Below are 16,869 nucleotides of genomic sequence, written 5' to 3' on the forward strand. Positions count from 1 at the left end.
AGGAGTGACAAGATAAGCATTTGTTTTTGTAACTCAATCTGCAACTTGTTGATGAAGAAAGTGAAATATGTCAATCTCCACACTAAATGGATCTACAGCTTTATAAAATAAAAAAATTTGAAATCAAAGAAACAAATAGGACATATTGCAAAAATTTTTGTTTAATGCAACATTAACTACTACCCTAATACCTATAAAGTATTCCAGATAATAATGGTCCCAAAATAAGTGAAATATCAACATCTTACAGACCTTTTACCTTGCTACTCATCTTGTTTAAAGTATTCAAAAAATCTACGTAAGAATTCAAAAGCTCATTCTAAAAGAACTAAAAATAAAACCGCAACACCATTTTCGATTACAGAAGGGAACATGGCACAATTGAGAAGGCAATAAAACAAATAGAAATTTCGAAGTTAAAAACTATTGATCAACAGTTCATCATCACACAAACCTTAGACAAAAGCAATCTCATCCCTATTACGAATTACTGATATTCTACCTTACTAATAGAGATTCATATGTAAAATACATTAACACACTCACTGATCTCTAACCAACCCTATCTTGAGTCTCAAAGGAAGTGTCTTAAGACTGGTTCTGAACTGAATCTATACAGCTGACCTACCAGTAATAAGCAAGCCAAGAATGGTGACATTCGCTGATGACACAGTCATATTTCATCCCACGGTGATCCCGTGATCGCGTTTCAAGAACTTGCAAATAAGATGCAGCTTTGACTCAAACAGTGACGCCTTAAGTCACCGAATCAAATTCAGTCCATGTTATGTTCATAGGAATTTTGTTCTATAGTCAAAATTGATGAAGCTGATCTCCCATAATCTATCAGTGGAAAATACTATGACTACGCAAGTCAGTTTCACAACAACAGCTCATTGCCCTAGGACATATTGTAAATAAATGGAGTTAAAAAAATATAGCAAGTAAGCACGAATGGTTGGTCGGATGAAAATTTGGAAAATATCAAATTTGAGGTAATTTTCATGTACTTCCAGTCGGTTTATAGCTGTTTCTACTTAAAAATCGATCAATCTTGATCAATCATCAAGTACCGGCTCAGCACCAAAATAATTATAGAATATAAAAAATCTTGTTCGAATTTTGTTATCAAAAACAAAAACGAGGGTCGAAAATGAGAAAGTTTCAATAATATACAAAGCGAGAAAGTGGAAACAATTGATAACGATTACATCAGATTCGAAATCGGCATTCATATAATAACTGTAATTAGATGACAGTCAGGGTGAAAATTAGGAGGTTAATAACATATAATTTTGAAACTACTGCGACTGAATATTTTTATTTCAATACAATCATGAATAATTCAACTTCGGTCTCGATTCGCAAATCAGTAATTTCAACCAATCCTTTCAGAGACTAGTGCCGAAGACTTTTTTAAGAATTAAATTATACTTGAACCACACTAAAAAAGTAGAGACTCCAAAATTATATTTGGGGCATCATTATGTACATAAAATATCATTTACATGGGTCATTAATCACAACGTTCTCTTATCTACAATAGTTCAATTGCGTTTTCCGTGGTTTGTATTCGATAAAATTTTTATTTTATTTTACACCACATCGTATAGTGTCATTAATCAAATGCAATTAATTATATTTATTCCTAATTGAGTCAGGGGAGATTTCCAACACATATCTTTTGAGTGTGTTTATACTTTGATCAATAATTATTTGGATATGGCTAACAATTTATGGAAAAAAATGTATATATGGTCACAGCAAGTATCTGGGATAGTTGCGTCAGGCCTAATAGTACCCGAGGTAGCGCTTATTTACATTACATCTGTTTTGGTATTTGTTTGTTTGTGATTGAATCTACAAATTTTGATTTCTATTGAGTAACTTAATCACTTCTAATCTATTTTTCACTTATAGTACAGTCAGTGAAGATTAACATCAGGTGCAATCTCCGAATTTTTTTTAACTGAATGTATTTGCATGAAAATTTAGAATTAATTTCGTCTTAGGCTCAATATAAAAAGTGACATAAGCCCGATTGAAGCTTTTTATTATTTTAGGAATCAAAACTACCTCTAAGTGAAAAAAACCTTAAAAAATATTAAATAGTATTTCACGTTCTCGAACGTATTTTATTGTATATTTGATGTTTATAACCCCTTATGTAACCTTTAAAACCAACCCCTATGCAAAAAATAATGACAAAATATTACTTTTTGAGGATTGGATATATTTAAGTCGTGGAATTATTTAAAATAAAAGCGATTTTAGAGGTAATGAAAGAATTTTTTCCTTTCGACCCCTAAAAATCTAAAAGATTGGAACGCCTCAACGGTGCTAGTTATTCGAAATAAACATTTTTTAACAAAATGATTTCACTTTAACTCTTTAAAACCACCTCTGACCTACAAACGTGTCAAAAAATAACCGTTATTTAATGATTAAATTGCGTGCAATAATTTGAAATAATAATTTCTTACTCTTATGCAACAGCAAATAGCGCCGCACCCTTTTTTGCAGTTGCAGATCATCTGCGGCAATTCTTGAGGTGCAGGTGGGTTCACAGTTTGTATATATGGGCTTCGAATAATTTTCAATTTTAACCATTCCCTAATCGGTTGGATTAATATTTTTATTGCCCAACCAAATTTGCGTTTGCAAGTAAATTAAAAATCTTTTGAGCCCTTTATTTTTTTAATGGAATGGGTTGAATGGCTCGAGACAGGCCATTTTTCTACCAAAGTGGATACTTTAAACGGTAATATCTCCTTTATTTTCCAAGTTACAGTTCATTTTAGTTTCCTGTAATTTTTTACGTATCTTTCATAGTTTCAGAGTTATTATGCAATTATGGTAATTTTTTTTGAAAAATAAAAAATACGTTTTTAACTTCTATCGTACATTTTTCCAAAACTACGTATTCTAAACCGGTCTAACTTCAAGATTGTTGAAAAACAATAAGATAAAACAAATTGTATAAGGATTACGTTTAATTTCAATTATGGTGTCACTGCTCATTTTTTTAAAAAAGTATGAGCGACCAATTTATATTGAATATAACTTCTTCAACTTTTGTTCAATTTACTTTTATAAATGCTCATTTTAAAGGTAGGTAGGAGTACTACACAAAGTTTTATAAGCATTATGCACGTAAAATTAACCGTTATTTGAAGTTGAACCTATGGATTCGATTATTCTCCCCAAAATAAATCTCCTTTCACTAATCACATATTGCTTTGTATTGGACATAGAATATAAAAATTTTCTTTGTTTTTTCATATACTATAATTTTGTTTATTACACTTTTTTTAAGAAAATACCTAGTTTTTGAGTTAATCGCGAAAAATACTTTAAAAACGTGGTTTTTTCACTCAAAATTCCAAGTTTTCAATCGTGAATAACTAAAAAACTATTGATATCTCGAAAAAATTCTTCAACTATTTTTTATTTAGAATTTGAGTTTCTATATATTTATGGCATTATTATTTAAAAATATGGGGCTATGTCACTAATAATTTTTAATCTTTTCGCTAACTATGTGCCAAATTTGAAGTAAATCGGTTCTGTTTCAAAAAATTCGGAGGTGAAAAGCTTCATTTACTGCACTATTAGAACACTTACTTAAAATGTATGTGTGTTTTGTGCCTAATATTCTATTTTGTTTTTGCCAGAATGATTAATTAAAATAAGCGCAATAATTTCCAACTGAAAATAAATATTTTTTGCAAAGCGGTGATAGTTGTGGAGTAATGGTTAGTTTTGGTGAGCTGAAAAATTTTCAAAATATGTACATAGTAAATGTTACGGTTAAAGCGTTCACTTGGCTAATTTATACACCAACTGGATAATGTACAAACTATCCAAATGTTTTATTATTTTTACGGTAAAGTTTTTTTAACTAAAGTAACTGCCAGAATATGTTGGTTTGTATACCACCCAGCAAGTTTATAAACTATACAACATTTATCGCCAAAGTACAAACCACAAGAAAAGTATACAAATGAACCAGGGATAACTAGTTATGTATAATAACTAACCCGATGGTTAATACATAAACTAGTCAACCTTGTTTAATAATTTAATTCAGGATAGTAAAATAATGAAGAAATGAAGTTTATTTATAGGTTCAAATTTAAGTTGCTATTACTACTTAAATATTAGTTAAAAAAAAAACAAGCAAAAGTGATAAAAAAATATACGTTATAATACATTTCAAACGAAAAAGAAAATATTATCTCTTGGAGCAAGTTGCACATGCTGTTAGACGTATATACCGAAGCTAGATATTTACACTTTTCATTTGTGCAATTTTTTCACATTGACAGCAGACATAACCTTGCGTTGAACCGGTTACCTAAAATTTTCCTGCAGCGCTAATTATGTATATATTATATAATAAATGTTTATTAATAAATTTTTGCTTGCATATTTCAAATTCTTTTTGGAACTTTAATTGTTTAAAAACACCGTGAACAGTTTCAATTCGGCAAAATTCATATTTTAGACTCATGATTACATCCAATAAGTTTATGTGATTCAATAGAATTCGGTCTACCTCTGGATTGGGCAATCTAACATATCAGCAGTTTCTAGTTTCAATTTTTTCTAGATATTCATCTACAATTCATAGAGATCAACTTATTCTCTATTTTCTGGTTCACTTTTTGGCATTCAGGTCACATTCCGACAAATTCCTTAATAATACTATGAAATATATTGCTGCCAGAAAGAAAAGCAAACAATAAGAGATTACATACCTGGTTTGGACATTGCGGGCCATTGCTGCTCTACAAGACACAAGGATTTCAAGTCTGCAAATCATTCCAATAGTTGCCTAGCTACTTGTCTAGCTTGCTTTCATTCAGCGCCTTTAACCTGACTTATTTTAATAAGTCGATAAGATCGATTTGACACCGAGAGTTCAAATGATTGGTTTAACCACAATACCTTTTTGGTTTTGTTCCAACTTCGGTCTCGATTCGCAAATCAGTAATTTTAACCAATCATTTCAGAGACTAACGCCGAAGATTTTTTTAAGAATTAATTTATACTTGAACCACACTAAAAAAGTAGACTCCAAAATTATATTTGGGGCATCATTATGTACATAACCACAATACCTTTTTGGTTTTGTTCCATTTTAGCTGACAGTTTTTACAAAGAATTGGCTTATTTACGTACCAACCAACGAGTAAGTTTTCTACATTACTAGAAATATAAACGTCACAAATTATCCAATTACTGTGCTAGTTTATAAATAATCTAACAACCCTGGTTGATTTGTATTCTTTTTTATGGTGTGTACTTTCGTGGTGAAACTAGCTGGATAAGTATATATACCAACAAATACTGGCAGCTATTTTAGTTAAAAAAATATTTTCCATCAAAATAAGATAGTTGGATAGTTTGTTTATCCAGTTAACACTTCTAACCGTAACTTTTACAATAATTCGAAATTATTTAAATTACATCAATTGACCAAAAAATGCAAAATTTCAATTATTATAAAATTTTAAATTCAAGGGAATCAAAAAATAACTTTCAAAATGGAACGAACGTAAGTCCGTCCAATTAAAGGTTAGGTAGTTACGAATGACGCTGTATTTTTTTTAAATCTAAAAGATATGCATAGATCACACTAATGTTATTTTAAAAAGTTGTTTCAAAAGCAGACGTTTTTTGCAGTTTTGTTGTTCAAACTTTTTGCATATTTATAATCTAAAAGAACATTTGTCAAGGTAAAATTTGCTGCCACTGAGATTTAATCCGATTTATAAGTATTATTTTAGATTGAACATTGTATTTTCTATTAGAATTTAAACAGAAAATTTTCTTGTTATTCAAATAAAAATTGAAAAGAGTTTACTTTGGTATTTCACTGCCAAAACCACACAACATCACCTTATCACCTAGTTGGCAAATACTTCCTTTGAATTCATTATTCATTAATAAATTTAAAAAAATTGCGTTATAAAAATGTTTTAATTGGTACGAAACCAGTGAGAGAATATTAATATTGTGAATTATTTGAGGAGTCAAAACACTTCAACTGATAACGATGAACTTTCACCTCCACTCGTTTAAAAATAGTTGATTGTCTCGGTTAGTTTTCAATTAAAAATATAAGCTCACGGTTTCGCATATCAAATGAAATCTTAAGAAAAGTGATTGACGGTTGAAGTCTCTACAATACCACTATCTAACATCCACTACATGATCGCTTGTTAAGAGCTTAGAAAACAGAAATGTTTTAGTTACTGAAGGCAAAGTTTCATGTATCACAATATCTATATCTTTCCTGGACAACGTTGCTATTGAATACTAAGTAACTAATTAATATCGTCAAAAATAGATTCATGTGAAATAAGCAATTTTCTATTTTCAATTAGTAAATAAATATGTAGGGTAAATAAACTGATCAGATTTTTTTATAATTGAGGTACTAGGCTTAGAAAATTTAATACTTCGTATTTAAAAAATCATATAATGGAAATAATATTAGGTAAAAAATAGGAAAAACTAAAGCAAATTCTATAAATGTTTGTACGAAGTCGCGTTAAAGACTGGCAATTTTGGCAGATTGAAAGTAGTCGCCTTGTTGCTACATCTACTTTATCAAATGTTTCTTCGACTTTTTTATCACTACCAAAAAAATATTTGTTGTTGCTGTTGCTGTAGTTTGAGGCAATTTGGTTGAGTCAAGCCATAACTGTACGTTTGGATCTACAAACTCGAGGTTATAAAAGAATAATAAAGCGGTTAAGGGAGCAATTCGTGGTATAATTGATTTTTGACACAGAAACTGAATATGTATTGATTTCCTAATGCCAATGCTAATCCTTATTCCACTTAAATGTATCCAATAAATTGGTATAATTTTATTGGTATTGGTATATATATGATGGTTGAACCACGAAGAATTTACTTGTTAAGTTGTCCCACATGGTTGGGGTCGATTGGGATGGTTTTTACAATCTAGCACAGTTTTATTTCAATCTAAATTTTCCAATCGTTCTATGAAGATTGTCAAACTTAGCTTTGATTTAAGTGGAGGTTTCATTAATTAATGCTTTATGAGCACACAAAATTAACTTCTTTCCATTTTCTCTTCAAAACATGAGCTATCAAACGCAGTAAAATATGAACTAAATCAGGCAATCTACAAATACAGCTGATCGACGTACAAAATGTTCCAGAAATTCCAACTTAGTTGTTTTGTAGTGTTTTTTTGTTTAATGGTGAAGATATTTTTTAGATCTGTTTCAATGGAATTACTACAGCTGAAACTGAGTATTTTTGTAGTATATTTTAGTTAGCCTGAAAGTAAGCTTTCAAGCAATTTACAAAATTAAGAAAAATTGTATTTATGCTTAAATGTTTCGTTCAAGTATATCAAACATAAGTGAGAACTTTTTAATATTACGAAGTGATCAACCAGTGGCAACTGGAAGCTAAAAGGACAAACTTCAAGCCTTAGGGGGAGTTAATCACTTTTTATCAGAAAAAATAATTCTGCTGATGTTCCACAAGTTTCCAATTTACTTGTTTTTCAGACTATACTAACCGCTTACCTACTACAGTCGGGCGAAAACAACAAGTTTTGTTTCCGCTAGAAAATTCCATAACTTATTCAAGTATCAATAAAGACATAATAAGGACTCTCATACAACAAATAAGTTCATGGACATTTACGGTAAAAGCATTTTTTTATCCCACGTTGACCTTTTTTGTGGCATCAGGTAATTTCAATGATTTCTCAATATCGCAGCATGTTCAAATATATACATAAATGACAGATGACATGTGACAGAAGCAGTGATGTCTTTTCCGTGTGAAAAAGTGGGAAATTCAAAACGCACAAATTTTCGAGAAATACTGAAAATTTGGTCACCAATTTCTTACATTCGAAAAATAGTTAATAGATTGCTGTCGTTTTTTTGATATTCTGTAAGTTCTATGTAGATATGAATATTTATGCATTCAAATTTGTTTGTTTCACGAAAATATAATTCAAGGATGACAACTGTTTGGAAATTAAAAAGTGGATTCAATTAGTGCTTGTACTTGTTTTGTTACTATCTGTGAGTATAATGTAATTTCCATATCGTTTAGAAAACATAAAATGCTTTAGACTTACTAAGAATACCAACGTCAAGTATATACTTTATACCGTTAATAAAGGAACATCAAAATGGTTTATTGGCCCTAAATACCAATTGTGATGTTACGAATCGTCCCCTTTGTTAACAAGTCATATTTCGTTGAGCTGTTCGTTGATATGATTAATTGTTGGTGGAGTTTCCTAATTGAATTTAACAGGAAAAAATGATGTCCCTAATAAAACGGTGATTTACTCTTAGTGATTCGAAATATTGCGAGAAAAATTAATTATAAACACAAAATACAAAAAGTATCTATAAAATTACATATTTTATATGATATTTAACAAATATTTCACTTTTCAATATGTTTCAACTCTACATACTTAGTCCGACTTTTTTAACCATCTACTGACCAATTGGAAGAAAATATGTGTTTGTCTCTGCCACCCCTTCTTCAATTATCTGAAATTGGTTTATACCTAGTCATTATTTTAAGTTGAGGAACAGATAGTAGTCGGGGGAGACTTATCATATGAATAAATTGTAACGAAGTTCCGTTTATTTTTGTGTAAAAACAGCGGACGATCAAGCAAGCGCATTGTAGTGATAGAAAAAATCTTTTTTGTAATATGATCAAGAGATTTCAGTATGAAAACGCGTCAGCAAATCAGAATTGGTCAATTATTCTTTTCCATTTTTTTAGATAATCAATAACAATTAAATAAAAAAACCGGTTTTGATTATTTGTGTTTTTTTTTGATTCTATTTATATTTTTGAAGTATAATGATGTAACCATCTCTGGAGTAGTTATAGTTAATGACGTTCCAAGATCTTTAATAAAGGAAAAAACCTAACCATAGGACAGAGCAGTTTCAGGATAAAATTTATGTAACTTTTGCCAGGTACTTTAATTGTTTCCCTTAGTAAAAAAATAACGTTCAATTTTCATATGTACCTACCATCAGAAACATGTCGGAAAATAAAAATAAAGTGTCAACCTCTAGAAATCTCTAACGAAATCAAAATCTCGTGATGGGTTAGAAGCAAATTTATTCCCAGATGTAAAAAACAACGATTTTAAAATTTATGATTTGATTATGAATTAAACCATATTCAAATAATTATTTATTTTTTAATATATGTTATAAGACTTAGCCTTATTGTTGAATAAGTGTTTTCACTCATCTCTACTTTTTCCCAAATTTCCTAGCCTTACTCGTTTATCCACTGCTTCATTTTATTTTGTTCCAAGTCGTCCTCTCTTTTTGTTTTCTCTGTTACACCTTTGCAATATTTTCAAATGTCCTAGCCATTGCAGTCGTTTGGGTTGTATCACCTTAATAATTAATGGTGTTCACATAGTCTATTATTTGATCGTGGAATCCACCATTAATCTATTTTTTCACGATTGTCATCTTCATCATTTCCCATATTTCGAGTTAAGTTGTTTTTTGTACTAACCCAGGTTTCGCTTACGTGTAAATTCTATTCTTCGTTTCTTTTTACACTTGTTTTGATTTAAAAATCTTGTACAATCCAACCTGACACCCGTTATACGTTCGCAATCGAAGGTCTCCTTTATCATCTTTTATTAGGGCTCTTATATATAAATGTTTGTTATTTATTATTCTTGTATATTGTATATATATATATATATATATATATATATATATATATATATATATATATGTCAAAACTTATTATGATTTCCTATTATTATTAATTGTGTTCCATTTTTTTCTAGAGCTATGTTAAATAACTTTACCTTAATTCTTGGGATACCTCAATTTCGTTTCTATCTTCTGTTTAGATGAATTTTCCTTCTATTTGTATAATTTATTCTGTAGTTTGAATATTCTTCGAGCGTTCAGTAACATTGTTCTAATCATATAAGTCTATAAATTGCATAAAAGTGGAGATTTGATGTTCATAACAATTGATTGGATATGTCGTCGCTCGTTAATATGACAAAATCCACATTTATATTTTACTAAAGTGTTTCCTGCCATTTTCTAGTTCTATGATGATTGATACATCATTGCTACTGTAAGGTAGCTATAGTAATCGAATCATTTCATTTTTTAAAGATCGGTAATACTTGTTTAACTGCTTTCTTAAGTCCTTCTCCACTCGTATAATTTCTTCAATGTGGTTCTGATAGTTCATTCCCATCGTTGTTTATGTCTATTTTTACTTCTTCTCCGCACTCTACTTCTGTCTAGTATTTCTTCGACATGGAATTCCTATCATATATTTTTCTTCTTTATCTTTGATATACTTCTTTTTGTTAATAACCTATTTTATTTCTTCTAAATATTTATGGAAATTTTTATTTTCTATTTTTCTTTTATTGCTTTTTGTCCCGTATGGTTACCTTTTCTCATTTCTGTATATTTGTGTGGCTCTTTGTTGAATATAGTCGTGTTTGTTCTCATCAATTCTTTACTATAGACATCTCTCATTTTCTAAAGTAACGCAAAAACATTACAAAACTAACAACGAGGTTTTTAGAACAAGTTATGTGACGGTTTGGTGGCTAGCAATAACTTGCCAAATGACACATTGTAGAATAGTATATTGTGCAAGAATTGCCAGAAGTTTAACTTTTCTCACGAGTGTGGAAGTTTGTGGAATGAGTCCTTCGGGGCAAACACACATGTTTCCCGCTATACTTTTTCTACAGCTGCACAAATTGAAAGAATAAAAGTAATGGAACTTAATGTTTATTTATATGATTAGTAAAATCAAAATAATACTGAGGTATCCTCTTAATTGTTAGATTATATTATCTAAAATAGTTAAACCCGGAACATCTTTCCTTCTAATTAAATTTTCTGTTATGTAAACTTTAGATGTTGAGGTCTATTTTCTGTCTCCGTTTATGTAAAGGGTTCGAGTGGTTTTTCAATGAAGTTGACGATTTTATATAAATATCTATCTACCATAATTTGAAATAGAATTGATGATTGATGATTATTCAATTTTTTTCATCTATTGAAAAAACCACTAATTAGAAAAATCTATGTTAATTCAAGGAAAAATTAAATTCTAAAAATAGTTCTTTTCAAATAAATTTTCTTTTATTAGTAGATATTCCTTGTCTGGAACTTCATTTAAAAATCTCTACAATTGTCAATGTGTTTGATTTTTTGGGGACGTAATTGTCGGACGTTCTTTTCAAAAATGAACAGAATTTCTGAATATTGTGACCTAAGTGTAGACGCCTTTAAAGTTTTCGACAACTCTTCAAAGTATATGAAAAGTACAGTTTCCGAAAAAAAAAGTTACTTTTGCTGCTTTTTTCGATATCTCTGGCGGAGTATTATCAAAATCGTCACTACTGTCAGTATCCATATCATTTATTATAAATTGGTATAATTATGTCCTACTGAAATAATATTTAATGGAAATTGCGAATTTTATCAAACCACGAATGAAAACTACCTTAAGAATTTGAAAAACTTCTATAATCTGACAGTTGTGTCAACTATTTAAAGTTGATAATAGCCTACTAAGTACCGTGAAAAATAATATTTCTCAAAGTGTGAGCAATATCTGCTTTTGAGATTAAGTTAACTATGAGAAAAACGTCATAGCAGTTGTAGAAAAAATGATTTTTTTACCAATGTTTCTGACTTATACATTACCATAAGCAGCTTTAATGTGATTGAACATTAGCTGCTTTCCATTTACACCAAAACATGCACGTTCAATTTCATTCTCACAAGTAAGAGTTTTAAACCGCAATTTGCACAAGCTTGAGACCTAGTGATTTAGTGAGTTTTGTGAACTCAGATTGAAAGTAAGGTTGAGGACATAACGTTGTCAGATTTTGACATCAAAATAAGTCAATAACTACACATATCATCATCGATATAAATAATCTTATAGAAAATATTAACCCACCTTACGTGTTCCCTTTATCTACTGAGGTGACGTGACCTCATTGAGTATAATATGCTCATATAACTGAGTGTCTCAATTCACTGGAATGTAAATGGAAAGTGGCTATTATTATCAGTGGCGTAAGTAGTTATTGCTATCATATTAATAATTGCTTAATATTATAATATGTACCAAATAAATAATAAATATTTACATAATTAACATAAAAATGCACTTATTTTACAACAATAATAATTTAGTTAAATTAAAATTCGTAGTAATGATACCAAAAAATGAACGTTTTTGTGATCATTTCTGTTTTACTTGTATCGTTGTATGGTAAAATTATAAATTGCAACTTAACTTTGAAACTACTACCTCAGACAACTTGAAACTCGAATACCTTGAAGATATTATGAGAAGTGAGACCAAACATCGCTTTATAAAATCGTATAAAACGTAACTATTCAAACCATAACTAAAGTAGTTATGGTAAACAATAGAAAGATTAATCGGAAGAAGAAAATATGAGGGAGAAAATTTCAATTACCTACTATAGTATGCTTCTTAAGCATGGAAAAATCTACTTAGTTTGATTGAAAATTTGAATGCCAATATCTTTTAATTTGTTTATACATTAATGAATAATAGTTATTCTAAACACAAGTGTAAAAGTGAACAATTGTGCTGTAAACTTTTCACACGTGTGCCTTACATAATTTTATCTTCACTCGTGCAGAATTGCAATTGTTCATATGAAAAATATTTTACAAATATCATTTTAAATGATGCTAGTTATTCAATAAAAATTGAATTTACTTTGTCCGAGAGTATAAATATAAACGTTGCTGCTATTAGAACCCTGCACGGAAATTTCCGTAGCTCTTAGAGACACGGAAATCGCTACCTTCCACGGAAAAATCTGTGGCCATCATTTTAACCTTATAGACCCGATTAACATGAAGTTTTTTCTGTGTCTCTAAATATTTTTAATTTTAAAACTAAACTAATCTAACCTAATCATCCTTATCTAATTGAAAAAAATATATCATTATTAGATATGGCAATTTGTGTCAGATTTCATCTGTAGGTTGTATTTATCCATGGATGATATTTGTCCGTGGATGGTATTTATCCGTGGACAACATTCATCCGTGAATTAAAACTCATTATTGTAATATTCACGAATGAAATTGGAGACATGGATAAAGCTTCATTCGACTTTAAATATGTCTGTGTTTCTATAGTTGAAATTAGAGTCACGGATTTTTCCGTGGAGGGTACTAATAGACACTTCGAAATATAAAAACTTTACTAACTACTAATTCTATATTCTAGCTTTCATAAAATATACACTGATGCATTCAAAAACCCCAAATGGGGTTGGAAATGCTGTTATCAGTTCTCACGAGCCTTCTTTGAAATATGAATTACCTGACGTCTGTATATACTACCAAAATATATATTATCCTACAAGCTTTTAACTAAATTCAATCATCAAATCTACAAAAAACAGTAGTAAAAATTGACTTCTACTACAAAACAACAACTTAGATGTCAGTTTTTTGTGCCCTTTCACCCAGGAATACAAACGAAAATATTAAACAACATGCAAATGAGGCTAGAATATGTCGCGATGTAATAAAAATTAATCTTCAGTGGCAAGTTGAGCGGCAAGGATCATTTCAAAAATGATAATAAATATAGGAAAGTGTTGAACAGTGGCTGCGAATATGCAGTAATCGCCTAAAACAAGTCTAAGAATAGGTCACACTAAAATTACCCACAAATATTTATTATGTGACAAACCGATGTGTACAACTTGTACCCAAGAACTCACTGTATAAAATATACTATTAGAATGTTTATTATACACATCGCAAAGATAACAATGTAATTTTCCGAATTAAATGAAAACCCTACTAGGAAAGAACTAACACGTGGTTAATATCTATAAATATTTGTTAAATATTTTTTATCAAATCTATGGCTAATAACAAACAGGGTTGATGCAAGAAATTTAAAATAAAAATTTATATGAGTATAGCTGAGGTGCTTACGATTTATTGCACCATATTCACCTGACCTTTTTCTCTCTGATTACTTTCTGTTCTCAAACTTTAAAAAATGTAGTGGAAAGCAGAGGTGATGGCAAAGACAAACGCTTATTTTGCAGAACGATATATTCTTATTTGGATTATTTGAAACAAAAAATATTGATATACGAAGGTATCTTTGATATTTGAATAATATCAAAATGAATCGTAGCAAATTGAACGCTTATATGCTACTAGAATACGTAACATCGAACGCATTATCTACTGTGAGTCGTCTATTTCATCTTCAGATTCATCAGTAGTATCCTTGCCTATATCCACAACTAAGGGTTCGATAGTAATTTGAATGCAATTATCAAAATTTCGCATGCTCACCTTTGTTCGATACATTTTCCATGACTGTGATATTACATTGTTGACAGAACTATAAAGCAAATTTTCACGTCATTTATAAGATTTATTGATCTTACAGTGGTAGGATGACAATCGAAGTACAATTAATTATCAATTCATCTACTGCACGACGTATGATATGTTTGGTTGTATAAAATTTATTGCTCGAGTCTGAGCCGTCGAAGTATTGATTTTGATTGTTTTATACCTGGTTTTAATTTCTTTACGCACACTAGATTGGAAGGTATTTTCAAAATACTACATAATGTAACTACCTCTCTAACATTCATATTTGATTTCTGGCTCGAAGTCCTTCAAATACATATCTGTTTCTGACGATGTTAAATTGTGCAATAGAGCAATTAACACTTCTAATTATATCGAAGAACATGATTCAAACTCCAAACTTATGAGTCTGGAAATCTTCTCCTCATTATACAAAAAAATTCCGGTCTCTGCAGCACGTGTATAAAACTGGAGAGTCAAACAAATATATTTATAAAAGATTAAACAGTTTTGTAAGAAATTGATAACGAATCTTCCTCTTTTGACGGTATTCAAAAATTAACAACCTTTTGGTACAGGGTAAACTTTTTATATCATTTTTACTATAAAATCGCTCTATAAGATGTGGGATTCAACTATAAAACTTTGGTTCCTGTCTATTTTCGCGACTGTGTATGTCTCTGACCATCCAAAAAAGAAAGATCGATAGAAAGAAGTGGCCCGAAGTCAAGCACCGACTAAAGCAAGTTGGACAACTTTGATCCGATCTCTTCTTAATGTTCCAACTTCGGCACCAGTCGGAAATCGGTCCCTATAGATGTCCCAACTCGTCTAATTAGACTTCCAACAATATCATTCGCGTTCCGATATCTGATCCAACTTCGGAGGTTGAACCAGAAGTCGGACTAAAAATCGAACTGGAATACTGTGCTTTAGAACTAGGAAGCTTTAGCTGTTCAAAATAATACAGCTTGAAATGGATTTTCTTGTCAAAAACTAAAATCATAATTTTTAGTTATGACAGTTGGTTTATAAACCGTTGCTGTCGTCATTTCCCACTTATCAAATGAAAAGCTTATCAGGTATCTTGGCTTGAACTTAACACGCGTGACTGCTGGACACGAATCGATAATTTGGTATGCAGTATCTTCCTCTTCAATGCCACTTCAATAGTATTCCGGATCGATCGTGATGTTTATAACATATAGATGGCGTTTTAGATGACTGTCGGCGGTTAAAATACCTGTCACCAATCATATTTCACGCCTGTTTCAATGGAGTAGTTGATTGGTAAGGCCAAGAGTGGACTCTGGTATCATAAACAAATTCTCCTCATAAACAGCTAACTGTTTTTTTTAGTTAAAAATGGTCTGAAAAATATCAATAGCAGGCTCCTATTTTGCGTATTAAATTATTCAGTATTAAATTTCAAATAAAAACACAACGATACCTCCCGTACTAGTGATAATAGTATATTAGGCTACTAGGGCATCATGATGAGCAGTTCAGAGCTCTTAAACTGTACACCTAATCATAATTTCTAATTACCATTTTAACAAAGGTTAAAAGCTTCGCCTTTGATAAGAGGGAGATTAGCTGATAATTGAATTGATCGCCAGAATATACTCACAATATCGAATTTGTTTTTAACGATAATACAAAAGATCGTTGAACTTGACATATTACATCTAATCATCTTGGGGACTGTTAATTTCTAATGTAAGTGATAATAAAAAAGGATTTAGCATTTTATTCAAATATTTAATACAAAAATAGGCGACAATTTCGTAATACGACAAAGCACGACTATATAATAATAAAATTGGCCAAAATATTTACAAGTATTATAGATAACCTTTATGATATGAACACTATTGTAAATAGATATTTTGTTTATTTCAATATACCAAATTTTTCTGAAACGTAGAAACCGGTACTTGTTGAATATCTATTCTATATTTATAAAGAAATTGCACTATATTTGAAGCCATTATAAACTGTTTTCGATGTCATTTATGTACTTTCTCTCAATTAACATCAATATGTTAATCAACGTAAAATATATTCTTAGAAATTTTATTACTAAAAAACCGTTTTATTACCCTAGACAACAGAATTTATGGTAAAAGTAGTTGATAGGATAATAAAATGCCCTGGCAGCCTGTGGATATTCTACTACTTTTTAATCGATTTTAATATGTATTTTAGTCATTTATTTGCATTACTATGGAAATTTATAAAAGCCAGGGATCCGGTGACATTTTTTTTATTACTGTCACTGTAATTTTTACAATTTATTCTTAAATAAATATTTGGCTGTGCTGTAAAGCAAATGTTTCATCTAGATAATGAATATATTTTCTTCACGAAATTTCTTAATTTTTCAAAGATTATCGCGCGCCCATAAGATTTTTTCTGCTTT

At 30.1% G+C, this 16,869-nt stretch overlaps 1 protein-coding gene across 5 annotated transcripts in view; it reads right to left on the reverse strand.

The window, feature by feature from the left end:
• The window catches only part of LOC130452815 (protein phosphatase 1 regulatory subunit 3B), a 107,468-nt gene that overhangs the window by 50,160 nt on the left and 40,439 nt on the right, over positions 1–16,869 (reverse strand). Inside the window, exon 1 of one of the 5 annotated variants that reach the window (XM_056792328.1) lies at positions 8,489–8,507. The exons of the other annotated variants lie outside the window; for them this stretch is intronic. The gene's annotated coding sequence lies outside the window, so the exon portion shown is untranslated. Of the gene's footprint in view, positions 1–8,488; positions 8,508–16,869 lie in introns of those variants that run through there. 5 annotated transcript variants of the gene reach the window in all.

Source organism: Diorhabda sublineata, chromosome 1 (genome assembly GCF_026230105.1).
Source record: "Diorhabda sublineata isolate icDioSubl1.1 chromosome 1, icDioSubl1.1, whole genome shotgun sequence".
Lineage (NCBI taxonomy): Eukaryota > Metazoa > Arthropoda > Insecta > Coleoptera > Chrysomelidae > Diorhabda > Diorhabda sublineata.